A 14936-nucleotide genomic window follows, 5' to 3' on the forward strand; every position below is an offset into this window, starting at 1 on the left:
AGAAGGGAAGATCGTATTGGGGTAGGTTGGTTTTAGGATTGAGGATCCCCGAAGAAAAGGTAATTGTAGATCGTGATTCTGAGGAAGGAGTATTAAGCTTTGCTTGTCAATCTGACTTATATATATATATATATATATATATATATATATATATATATAATGTGTGTGTGTGTGTAAGGTCTTTTTGAAATAGGTTACTAGCCTCATGCCCTGGTCATTCATTGACTGGTAAAATGATTCACAGTGAGATTTAGCGCACGATTCCAAAATTATTTAGCTCACCCAGAAATTGAACCCATGACTTTTTCCTGGTGAAGCGAATATCCTATCCACTGACCACGAGGACTCATTCATGTATATATATATATATATATATATATGTGTGTGTGTGTGTGTGTGTGTGTGTGTATATAAATATAATTTTGACCATTGAAATTTCTTTCCTCTTACAGTTGGTGGATCCGGAGAAATTCCAAGACATTATCCACTTCATAATCTATGGAGAAGGTTTATCATCAGCATGACTAACTCTTTTACTCACATTATGCCATACATCTCTGTCTTGCACGTTCTCTGTCGCTTACTGTAAATATAAACACAGACATATAAATGCATCTATGCATGTATGTGCGTTAATTAACAGTTTCCTGACAAGATGAGGCTCCAGGTGAAGGGGACATTCTGTGTGAAGTGAATAAAGTCCTGGGTCGATGGAGTTAGTAAGTTAAGTATACCTTAGTTTAACCAGACCACTGAGCTGATTAACAGCTCTCCTAGGGCTGGCCCGAAGGATTAGACTCATTTTACGTGGCTAAGAACCAATTGGTTACCTAGCAACGGGACCTACAGCTTATTGTGGATTCCGAACCACATTATACCGAGAAATGAACTTCTATCACCAGAAATACATTCCTCTAATTCTTCATTGGCTGGCCGGAGACTTGAACTCGGGCCTAGCAGAGTGCTAGCCGACAACTCTACTGACTCATCCAACGAGGAACTGATGGTAGAATGTGAAAGATAGAAGAGAGGTTAAGCTGATTGACAGATGATTTGAAGAGGTTACTCTAAGTGAGAATATTTGCAAAATTACTTTAGACGATGTGAAAATGGCAGTAAAGATATTGAAGCATTTTGTTTTGTCACAATGGCTGCAGGTGTTAGTGCAGGTTTATGGGATGAAATAATTGGTCATGAATAGAGTGCAGATTGGCTGTTTACATATAATAAAGTACTTTTTGGAATAATGAAGAGAAACCTCACAGGCTAGAGAAAGAGCAAGGTTTTTGTAGGTGTGGAAGTTCAAAGTAAATGGGAGTAAAATTAAATGGCAACGAGCTTGATGGACCAATGAGAGTTAGTATAGATAATGAAAGAACGTAAGTGGCAAATCACCCTGGTCTACATATCATCTAATAGCTTCAAGCACAAAATTTTTTATCCTTATGGCTCTTGGTTTTACGTTGTCGGGTCACGGTTGATAGTAGAATGTTTAGTTGCATATTGCACATTGCGACTTTATAAATCGTTGTTTGGGACGTAAAAAACAGTAAATTAACTTCGGGAACGCCGTGTTACCTTTACGTACAATTTTAGTATGCAATATAAGGGTGCTATGTTACACTCCGCACTCAAAATTTAACCTCAACGCTATTTTATGATTTTGTTCCAGTTTGTATGCCAAGAAAAATTAAACCCTTGAGAGCATCGTCGACAAAGCATCTTGTGGACAGACAGTATTGCATGCTAGACTTAGGCAGCTCAGCAGAAATGCTCAGGAATTTGGGGAAATGATCCTAAACTTGATGGGAGGATACGCGCGTGTGCGAGCGTGTGCGTGTGTATGGTTGAAACACCAGAGAGAACTGGCCATGAAAATTTAATGCTTAACTTAACTTGGAAAGCCCGTTTTTTCTTTGCTCCCTCTATATCTATCTATCTATCTATCTATCTATCTATCTATCTATCTATCTATATATATATATATAAATATATATATATATATATATATATATATATATATATAGAATATATATATATATATATATATATATATAATATATATATATATATATATATATATATATATATATATGCGCGTGTGTGTGTATATATTTACTTATCTCTTTGCTACATGTGCTGGCTATCTGCCTTTGTGGTGCAACTCTTTCTTTTTGTCCCTACTTTTTTTTGTGATTGAGGAAATTAGTAAACATTTGGTCTCAACTTCTTTACTTGCGTGGTATCTATTTTAGGTGTATCTTTTATTGGAAGTTTTATGTGTCTCTTTTTCGATCCCTATCTGTACCTCACTTTTATATCTACCTATCTATCTATATTCATATAACACAAACGGATGCATGTATGTATGTATGTATATGTTTATACTCACACACACATATATATATATGTGCGTTTGTGTGTGTGTTTGTGCGTGTGTGTTCAGTGTGTACTTTAAATAGTGTATAACATTCTTCTAGTCTTTTGCAATCCTTTATTCCAAATAACACCTATACTACTACAAAATTGTTCAGGTGTACATATATCTATCCGTCTACATATCTACTGTATATATCATTATCCGTCTATAAATACACATACATATATACATACATACATACACACATTTATATATATATATATATATATATATATATATATATATATATATATATATATATATATATATATATATATTAGCATTGATGCTCTTCTTAATCAAAGCTTGAAATCTTAATACTTAACAATCTCTCTGGTCTTTTCTCTACGTTATCCTACAATTCTCAAACTATTCATAGCCTGCGTCTTCCCCAGCCTTATCAAGTTTTTATGTGCAAAGGTCGAAAAGACCATTACATAGATGTAATCCCACTCACTAAGCCATTGCTGAATTTGTGGCCTCGTGGACAGTGGATAATGTCAAAGATTTAGCAGTATGGACCTAAGTTAGGTTCGCGAGCTCGATTTGTCCCCAGAATGAGATTAGCATTTTTTAAGTGCTATGCCAGTCTTGACGTAGGTATTTTTTTATAAAGACTCTTATTGACTTAGACACTTATTTCTATGCAGTAGATATACCACACCTAACCTTGTAAATGTCCAAATTACCTCTTTATTACAGTATTCATTATTGTATTTTTTCTACAATATTTTATCCTTTGTACAAATGTCATATCCTATAAATACCGTATGTGAATTTCCTTTTCTTTCTTATTTCTTAATTAAAGGATACTACAATTTTCGGAAAGTTTTGGTTGCCTTAGAGCTCACTTCGCTTGCATTTCAACGCCTGTTGTCCTGGTTCTTAGATACGTTATTACTGTGAATTCATGGAATAATTAGTAAATATTCTCAAGATTTGGTGAAACTGCCTTTTTACCTACCCCTAACTTTTACACTTACAGTGCATCTTATTTATGTATTTATTTTTTTTATTGGTTTATTAATTTATTAAACATGGCCACCGAAACAGTGTCTGTCTCATTCTTAGGCTGTCATCTAATTGGTCTACTTTCATTTTTATCGAAACAGAGACTGGCATGGATAAAAATTGCAAAGAATTTAAGCAGTTCATGAGGAAATGCGTTACTCTGTGCAAATGTTCAACAAATTGAGTTGATTTCTTTATTTAAAAGGTGACGAGGTTTGGTGTTGTATCGAATGGCGATCTGTTATCTAATTATAAATGCAGCCGAATTTATGAAAGCATTTTAAGTTTTTGTTTCGGAATTAGGAGTAAGTATGAGCAACACTGTCTTATCAGAAAGGTATATTTTGTTCAAGTCGAGTTCAACATGTTTTGAATTTCTACTGTACCCCATTCAGCTAGCGGTTTTAGTTTATGCCAAGACACTCTTTACATCATACATTGCTGGTGCTTGCTTTTCTGAATTTCTGTTTGAATTGCAAAAATAATTACGAATGTTATTTTCTTGTAATAATGTTGCTGTTACTTGAGCAATACATCCACAAACACGATAGTTTACGGCCATTAGTTTCAGGCCAAGTTTGTCTTCATGAAATTCTCCTCGGTGCCTCATTTGGAATCAAGAAACTCTCTCTCTCTCTCTCTCTCTCTCTCTCTCTCTCTCTCTCTCTCTCTCTCTCTCTCTCTCTCTCTCTCGTCCGCGTGTTCTGGCATAAAATTCATGCATTATTCAGGGTGTCAGTAAAAATTTAACTGCGCGACAATCTTTGGTATAATTTTCTCACTTCTACTCCACGACTTTCTTGAGTTAAGTTATTGCTTTGGAAATTCACTCAGAAATACGAGCACGGATAATAATGAAGTAAATGAAGTTGTATCTTGGACCATAATTGGGATCAGCATACTAACTTGAAAAGCTAAAGATTTTCTGCTGTATTCAAGATTAAGTTTACATTTTCCTTCATTTACGGTCATTTATAACAAAGTATTGAAAGCTTTTTCATTGCAACCGTATGTGAAGGTTTCCAATTAATTGGTTCGTTATTGGATAGGCAATTTGCAACAGTCAACAGGTTGGGTAAATCACCACATTTTTAGAAATATTATTCCCCCTCATCGTTAATGGTTCTCTGCTTCTAATGAAAGTTAGCCTTCCTTCCCTGAATGTCTGCAATTACGCCTTTTATGATGCTTTATATGTGCATGTGGGAGAACGCAGTAAAAAGGACAGAAGCATTCAAGCACTTTTGCAATTGTTGCAATTGTATTGTACCCATAATTACATCAAGTGCATTGTATTGATCTGCATTGTCTTTTTATGATTTTTAACTGTTTAATGTCGAGCTTATTATCCGCAGACTGTTATACACACTGAAACACCGAAAACATAAACATGGTAAATGTATCGTTTGTCTTCACACCACTGCGTGTCCCATTTGGAGTCTAGACTTGTTAGCCTTTTGGTTCTCAGCAAGACTTATTGTTTATTGTTATATATATATATATATATATATATATATATATATATATATATATATATATATATATATTCCTCACCAGAAAAGGCCAAGGGTTTGATTCGTTCATGATGCAGATTGATTTAGGCAGTTCCGTAAACTCCATTGTGCGTGTGTTGACCTCAGCTGTAGATACGATACCTGGTAAACCCGATTGAGAAGGGCCTGAGTCTAGCAGCTTCATACTAAAGTGCTTGCTGATATTCTGAAGAGCCACATTCTCTTTATATTATTATATTATTATTATTATTATTATTATTATTATTATTATTATTATTATTATTATTATTATTATTATTATTATTATTATTATTATTATTATTATTATTACATGCACAACTGTTTTTTGCATTAATGCAATCAATAACAGGAAATCATTTAAACAGGATGGTATCTAGCACAGATATTCCTTGCATAAGATGCATATAAATACAGCTGGAACATGTGTCTCTCCATTTTACTGCAACCAGACGATGGGGACAGTTAGTCCTGGAAAGCTGGTAACTTTCTTTGCATAAAATATTTGCCAGATTCCATCTTGTCTAAATGAGGTTCTTATTAAATATATATATATATATATATATATATATATATATATATATATATATATATATATATACTGTACAAAAATCTAATATATATATATATATATATATATATATATATATATAATATATATATATATAATTATTATATTTTTTAATACCAGGACCTCATTTAGATACTTATGCAAAAAAGTTACAAGCTTTCCAGGGCTAACTGCCCTATCGTCTGGTTGCCGTGAAATGACTGGACACATGTTCCAGCTTGCATTATATGCATCTTGTGGAAGGAATATCTCTGCTAGATACCATCCTGTTTAAATGATTTCTTGTTATTAAATTATTGTATTAATGCACAAAACAGTTGTGCAAGCAATAATAATAATGATAATAATAATAAATGTATAATAATGATAATAATAATAACATGTATGTATGTATATATATATATATATATATATATATATAATATATATATAATAAATATACAGTATATATATATATATATATATATATATATATATATATATATATCTAAAGAGAAGTGGCTCAGAGAATTTCAGCAAGCATTTTAGAATGAGGCTGCTTGCCTCAGGCTCTTCCAATCCTGCTTGCCAGGTATCTTATCTACTGCTGAGGTTAATACACGCACAATGAAGTTTACGGAACTGCCTAAGTACAACTTAAATTCAGTTAAAATCATCTTTGTAATTAACTTTTATTTTTTCGTATTTAAATGTATTTACTGTTAATCTTTTTGGACGCTACAATTCCGTCCGCACCATGTAATAAAACACGAGCACGCAAAGAAAATGTAGTACACTTTGAAGAGGTCACGACGAGTGACGGAGCAGCTGTGGTGTTGTGTTCCCAGTAAATGGAACAAAGAGTTAATCTTCTTTTCTTTATCCATCAACGACACTTTGAAGAACGTAGAAGATTTAGAAAGTATTGTGAAACTAATAAAAAGTTAATAAACAGCCAAAAAAGCCATTGAATTCAACGAAGTGTATATATATATATATATATATGTGTGTGTGTGTGTGTGTGTATATATATTATATATATGTATATATATTATATATATGTATATTATATATATATATATATATATATATATATATGTATATATATATATATATATATATATATATTATTACATATATATAGCATATGTATAAATATATATGTAAATACATATATGTATATATATATGTATATTATATATATATATATATATATATATATATATCACTACCCTGCCGTGAGTACATTATTTCTACCACAAACCATTTATTAGCACTTCTTAGGTTAGCGATGCCCAGGTCATACCGCTTACGACCGGCACAACACCAGTCCATATTGAATAGGCTGAAATGATTTGTGTGATTGCTGTTGGCCTCAAGAGATTGAGACTTACCTGCCATTTAGGGGTATTTCCTCCCACAAGGAGTTCACAACCCCTCACTAGGAGCACATCCACTTTGAGATAGAGTGTATAAGAATCTTTAGTCTTCGGCTCTATTTAGGGTAGCTGTGTCCAGTTGTTTATATATTAGTGTAACCTTCCCACATATACTTTCAGCATTATATATATATATATATAGTATATATATATATATATATAATTTAATACATATACACACATGTAAATGTATGTGTGTGTGTTTGTGTATGTATATTTATGAGAATGTAGAGGAAGAGACAGTGACAGAGAGTATTAATGTACTAATCGCACAAAACCTGCCAGGTGTATTACCTCGGTTGTCAGAAATCTTTTAGAAGAAAGAATAGTTTAGACGGTGATGTGAGTGTGTTGCATGTGATTAACCACGCTACTTGGGGTGATGATGGCTTTAATTATAGCATGCCGGGGAATTTTGAATACCTTTAATTTATTCTTGGATATGATACTTAGTTGCTGTTTTTTGTTTAAATAATTCCCTGGTTACCTTTGCAGTTAATCGTACTTCAGTTGCAGAAGAATATGCATGATAATTCCGTAATAAAAATTATTAAATACATTTTGTAAAGATATAATTGTTATATATGTGTGTGTTTTTAGCATTCATTCTTTGTCCACTCATACCAGTTCTTGAAAACAAATTGCCTTAAGTTCTATGTGCACCAAAACAAGCAAAAGTCTATCTCGTGTACTTTCGCACATCAGTAAATTGAAAAAAGTATCACATTACTAAATACAAACTAATCTGTAGATTTTTATTATGGTTTTGGTATCTGATTACGATAGAACTAAAATTGTTTCAGAACTGAATCCCCTCGTTATTTTACAAGCCAAATTTCTTGCAGAGGTGTAAGTTGAATAGCGTATTTGAGAACACTGACAGTTTCTTTTTTTTATGGGTTTCACCTTAAAAATAAAATTGTTTCAGAATTTCAAATTGCAGATTAAAAGAGGTCCTTGTCATCTTGAAAACCATGACAGAAGAGTCTTAAAATATCGTCACGCATCTTGCATAGTATCTTTGTACTTACAGGATAGCAAAATGAATACAATATAATTATTGTAGAAAAAAGCTCTTACTTCCCTCGGCAAGAGGGAGACTCCAAAATTCATTAGAAACACTCAGAACAGGGTATTCTTAATTTATTGCTTACATCATGGCCAACATATGTACCTGAATATTCCCTTTCAGAAACAAAATATTTCTCTTATGTTTCTCCCTTAATCATCCACATTTTTATTTTAGTCCTGATCGTTGTAAGGTCTTTTGATTATAGGTTTCCCAGTGCATCAAATGAGTATCAAACAACAGTAGTAAGATAATATGTGCAAGAGTTTGGAGTTCGCAAACCTCCGCCAACGCTGAGCAACTGACCCACCGCCTCCCCCAGTGTAAAGGTCACTTAGCTAGAATCAGATCTCTCCCAAAATCTGTTTACTTGCTTCCGATGACGTTTTCCACCTTTGGTAAGATTTTCATTATCTTGCTGCCCAACAGACAAACAAACAAACCGAACCCTAGATGAAACACCATGTCGAAGTAGTACGCGGAACAAAATAATGATATAACTGACTTAGTAAAGTAAGAAGCAAAGCGAGATTTTCCCGAGGGCTAAGCGTGGGAGTTCTTTTCTGAAATTCGCTAACAACTTTATGTTTCTCACGTTCCCATAGTGATGTACGTTGAACAGTTTATCTGTATCTTTCTGTCTCCTGTAAAACCAGTAGATTTCAAACCATATTTCAATTTATTTATATCGATGCAGACACTAAGATTAACAGGAATAGTAATTTATTATTATGGCGATTTTCTTTTAAGTTGTGCAATTTTTTATCTTTAGCCCTATTAATTTGTACGTTGGGCAAAATATGTCAATCTGGGTAGCAAGCAAATTTCAGGTTCTGTCTAGTTCTGATTTTTAGAAGTAAAAGAGGTCATGGGAGTCTTTCCTTCTAGGTCCGATTTCCCGTCAGTTTATGATTGGGGTGATCCTTCGTTAATCTGCGGATAATTATTCCACAGTGAATAGGAATCTTTTGTGAAATCTAGGTCGTGGCCTTTTACCTTTAAGAACATTCTGATGGGACGACATTCTTTTTCATAGAGAAATTTATAGATTAAATATGCGGATATTTATGTTAGTATATAGTATATATACATGTTTGTACATATATATATACATATACATATATATATATATATATATATATATATATATATATATATATATATATATATATATATATATACATATACAGTATATACATACATATATATATATATATATATATATATATATATATATATATATATATATATACATACATACATATATATATATATATATATATATATATATATATATATATATATATATATATATATATATATCTTTAATAGTATTTCACTTAAGGTCATGGTTTTTCATACAGGAAAACTGAAGTGCGGAAGCTCACTAGGTGTGGTCTGCTAATACTCGTACTTTTTACAACTTAATGGATTAGTATCGTTCCTTTGTGTTATTCAGTTTAGTAGATACTCTAGTCCTTATGTTTACGCATTTCATTGAAGAGAACTTAGGATAAAACAGTAAATCTGCTAGTTTAAAATCAAACGTCAAAACTTTTTTTTTTTCAGGAAATCGACGCATTACTATGTCCAGCGTGCAAAAAGTTGTTAATATATACTGTACTGTTAAAAGATAAGTACTGCCCCAATTCTATAGCTCCACTCACATGTGCACAGCCATAAAAATAATTGTAGATGAATTACGTATTGGGTATGCAGAAGTGAAGCTAGAACGTTTATAGTAAGATTCATCTACATGTCAAGTCTTCAGTTCGTTTCTTTGACGAACCTTCCCTGCACATAATGGGTGGAGTTTGCTTCTCGTGTATAAATCGGACACTTTAGATGTGTTTACAAAATACATACATGGAAGTAAACATGTGAGTGAGCAATCCCATAAATATATGCAACATATTTATATATTTGTTTTTATAGGTGCATTATTTGTACATAGGCTCCTGCTGCTCCTCTGCAGCAAGTGGACATGCTAACTTTGGTAACCTTATTCAGAGGTCTCGCTGTGCTTGATTTATGCCCTACAGTGGTTTGCCACCGTCCTCTTGAGTGTCAGGGATAGCCAGTATACTGGAGTAATATTATTGTTAGAGCTCTGACTTGTTTCGTATGGACTCACTGCCCAGAAGCAGCTGCGAGTTTTTACCTGATGACACTTATAAGAAGCGTCTTCTTAAGGCAAGCTCCTCTTGGAGACGGTGTGCCTGTTTTCCTGGCTTACGCTCTTTAAGCAGGCATGACTGCTATTTCTGTACCTCTGATACGTGTAGTACAGGGGGTAAAATAGCTAATGTAATTTCAAATAGCGAAATGAATGTACACACACACAAGTATATAATATATATGAATTTGTGTATGTGTGTGTGTATGTTTGTGTGTGTGTAGAGAGAGAGAGAGAGAGAGAGAGAGAGAGAGAGAATATACAAATTAGTTAGAATACGCCATGAGATCCCAGTGACCGCAGAGAGTTTGGAAGTATCTTGACCACTTTAGAAGAGGAGGTTCCATGCATTCATCTCCATCAAGCTTTATTGCCTCTCTCCCTCCCCTTTCAGCCTCTTCCCCTAGACTACTATTCCCCAAATACCTCCCCCCTAAGTGAAAGGACCCCCACCCCCTAAATTCCCCAAGACTCGTCTCTGGACGGCGGTCTATTAAATTCATTTTTCCTCCCTAATAAGAACGTTTGTATTTGGTTCACATGTAACGTGGCCGCAAGGTTCGTAATCATCCGCTGGCATAAACTCTTCCGCTGCACACGCCGCATGAATGCACCGACGTAAAGTACGGACTTAATTGATTTAATTACACTCAAGTTACGACTCTTGCCGACACGCCGAACAATGCAAACGTGGCGACTGACCGACCGCGTGGTCTAGTTTAAGAGCATCATTTGGGTCTCTCTCTCTCTCTCTCTCTCTCTCTCTCTCTCTCTCTCTCTCTCTCTCACACACACACACACTTTTCTAGGTTAGAATGCTCTCTCTCTCTCTCTCTCTCTCTCTCTCTCTCTCTCTCTCTTCTTTTCTCTCTCTCTCTCTCTCTCTCTCTCTCTCTCTCCTCCCAGGTTAGAACTCTGTCTCTCTGTCTCTCACTTCTCCAGGTTAGAATGCTCTCTCTCTCTCTCTCTCTCTCTCTCTCTCTCTCTCTCTCTCTCTCTCTCTCTCTCTCTCTCTCTCTCTCATATCTCCAATACCAGATACCTAATTTTATGTAGTTTGGAGATGGTAATTGTAGAGAAACCTCATTCTTTATGTAAGGTGAATAATGACTAAATTTTCAATAAACTTGAATTAAAACTGAGATAAGCCCATTCAACGTCACTCTAAAATCTAATTCCCGCGTGTTCATCGTACGATTTATTTCGTCTTCATACATCAGCTAAAGAGAAGTATTATCGCCTCATCTCCTCACATGTTTCACAAAAGAGCGGAAACATTATTCTGGGGAAGGGCGCAAGAGTGAATTGCACCAATTATATGCTTTTCAAAGCGGGTGCATGACTTCGGAACACCGCAGGGTATCCTGTTCTTGGCAGACCCGCTGCCCCTCCTAGCTAATGCGGTCTTATGAGACATACTCAGACCTTCGTGCCAGCAAGGTTGTAATCTTCGTGTTTTGTGAAGACAGGAAATGTTCTTAAAAGGTGCATTTCGTGTTAGGCATTTATATATATATATATATATATGTGTGTGTGTGTGTATATATATATATATATATATATATATATATATATATATATATATATATATATATATATATATATATATATATATATATATAATTTAAAGCACCATAATGCTGGAAAAGAATAGCCACCCAGATATTTTATTATATCTTTGTAAATACTGTTTCTCTATTTTTTGTCCTCTGAGAAAGTGAGAACGTTCAGACAACAAAATTATTTTCATTACATTGAAATAGCCACTATTAAAATCGTGGATTTACAAAATTATAGCTCTCGTGTTTGTCGCTGTCTTTTGCTGTTAAATTATTTTCAAGGAAACCAGTAATAACAGTTTATGCGAAGATGGGTATTTATATAATTATTTGATAATTTATTTTTAGAACTGAACAAATATGAGCCAAAGTAGTATCTGGATATCATTCTGATCTAATTATCTTTGATAATTAGTAACCTAAAGCATGCGAGATAAAATTTAGAGAATGTCTCTAAATTTATATGAACATCAATTTTAAATCTCGAGTTAAATGCTACAGAGTTGTCCATAATGGTCGTCTAAGGCACCTATCATTTATTTTTCACATATTAGTTTTCTGTAAAAGAAAACTATTGAGATGGCTAGTTGTCTGTCCGTCCTCACTTTTTCTGTCTGCCCTCAGATCTTAAAAACTACTAAGGCTAGAGGGCTGCAAATTGGTATGTTGATCATCCTACCTCCAATCATCAAACATACCAAATTGCAGCCCTCTAGCCTCAGTAGTTTTTATTTAATTTATGGTTGAAATTATCCGTGATCGTGCGTCTGGCACTGCTGTATGTACCAACAAGCACAGGCCACCACTGGGCGGTGGCTGAAATTTTCATGGGCAGCGGCTGAGAGTTTCATACAGAATTATACGCTGTACAGAAAACTCGATTGCGCCGAAGAAACTTCGGCGCATTTTTTATTAAATAATTTTTTTTTTTTTTAAGAACCATTCCAATCAATCTGATTTCCATTTCAGCTCAGCCCAGATGCAAGGATTATTGAACGCTTTAAACGGATCCTTTTGATTTTCAAAATTTCTCCAGAACTATAGATGTCGCAAGCATTGAAGTCACTCGTCATTGGAAATGGAAAAGTAAGTGAAATATTTTTTTTTTCTTATTATAATACTAACAGATATTTATGTCGGATTTTTGAAGGTCTTCAGAAATTTTGTGATCTCGCTGTGGAACATCTCAGTTCCAGAGGTCCTCACACTGTTTGACTGTGGAACAGCCTCCCTACTGAGGATGTCGTGCAACTGGAACTTCAGAAGTTCAAGGGAAGATGCAATGCATTACTACCCTAATATAATTCAACTTGTATTTAATATTTTACTCACTTTTATATTTATTTATTAATTTGTTAACTCATCTGTTTTTCTAACAACCGATCTCTTTCTGTATTTCCCAATTTTACCTTCTTTTACTTCTTTCGAATGAACACCATATTCTTTGGAAGCTTGAATTTCAAGTCTGTGGCCCCTGTGGGCTTGTTCTATATGAATAGGGTTCATCTTCCGAATAATAATAATAATAATAATAATAATAATAATAATAATAATTAAAAACAACTACATCGAGAAGCGACGCCAGCACCCACACGTCAGGGCCGTAGCCACGTCGGAAAATGCTGTTAAGTCATTCGAAGAAAATATTTTTGACGGTTGCTGAAACCTCGAATAGAAACGAATGGCGTAGCGTAGAAAATTATGGGTTAGGCAAGCGTTTGTGCATGCATGATAGTGGAAGCGATAGTAAGGGCATCAGAAACAAGAAACAAAAACAGAAATTTAGATGTTTTCCCAGAATAGCTGTCACCAGAGATGCGTTGACAGGCAGTATGCAAGGTATGTTTGATTGAATATCTTCGAAACATTGGCTGAGAAGAATATTAATTTTGATAGACGTAATAGTGTGAGAATTCTCACTACTAGTGTTGTTAGAATAAATGGAATTGTTCATGATAAGGTTTTGTGAATATGAATTATGGTTTATGACAAGAGATGCGAGAGGCATAAAGACTAGTTTTTATGGGCAGAAAAATGCTGTAGGAATATTGTGTTTATGTAAGAAGTTTTTGAGTGAAGAGAAATGATGTATTACCAGTTACTCGTACCTTGCATTTTTGTCTTGGCCGTTAAGTGTTTGTGTTAGTCTTTTAATGCAGCTCTTGTTATTTTTATACTAATTCCTCGTTATGGTGTTGATTAACATAAAGTAAAGTTATATTACATATATTACTGATAACAAAAGTTTTGTTGAGTTTGACAGGCGAGCTTCGTATACCTAATTTTTAATTAGTAACAGTTCCACTATTTTCTGCTATGTTGAAACTTAGGTTTCCTCGCTCAAGGGTATCTGAGATTTGTATGTTATTTCGGGTATTTTTGGAGTGTCCTGCTTTAGATGCATAGTTATGTGTAGTGTATCAGACGATTCCAAATACTGTTTTCAACAGCTGTTCTCCAACTTTTTCTGGTCCGTTCTACACCCCTGAAGCTGAGGAGATTTCAATGTATTTAGTACAATCAACGTTCCATTTCCAAGCATCCAGTGTTCGTTTTGGCTGATGTCATGAGGACTATTTTTCATGATCATAATTAGCCTATTTATTTTTTCTTTTGGCAGTTTTTTCTTCTCTTGTGGTCATTTTACACCAACCATGAATTCAAAATGCAAACACGAATAGTATATTATAGATGAAGATTTAGTTGTGCACCTAATGAAATTAGACTTATCTACGCGCACTGCTAATAGCTCTTAGCTTAATGTATGTCCATTCACAGCACATTTTCATTGTAACTTTTTTGTAACGGCAGTATCAGACATGGAGCGCTGGATGAAGTGTCATGAGATAGGCAATCTGTGGAAATCAGAAAGCCAAGTTAACTAAGACAGCCTGATGGAATTGCCTCGTAATGGGATTGAGTGAAATTTGCTTTCGCCTCATCTCTTTTCTTTAATTTTTGTATTACCTCAAAGCAGCAGCTTGGTTTTAGGTCAGTTTCTCATCACGATTTAACCATTTGCCTGAATAAAAGTAATAATAATACAAGTCTTTATGCAAATTATTGGAATTGAATGGTAATTAGTGTTGGTGAAAAGCTCATTATGATTAAAACATCTGGAATAAAGATAAACACGGTGTTATAGAATGATGGATGAGTTTTTAAAAGATAAGATAAATAA

This window comes from Macrobrachium rosenbergii, chromosome 51, assembly GCF_040412425.1.
Source record: "Macrobrachium rosenbergii isolate ZJJX-2024 chromosome 51, ASM4041242v1, whole genome shotgun sequence".
Taxonomy (NCBI): Eukaryota; Metazoa; Arthropoda; class Malacostraca; order Decapoda; family Palaemonidae; genus Macrobrachium; species Macrobrachium rosenbergii.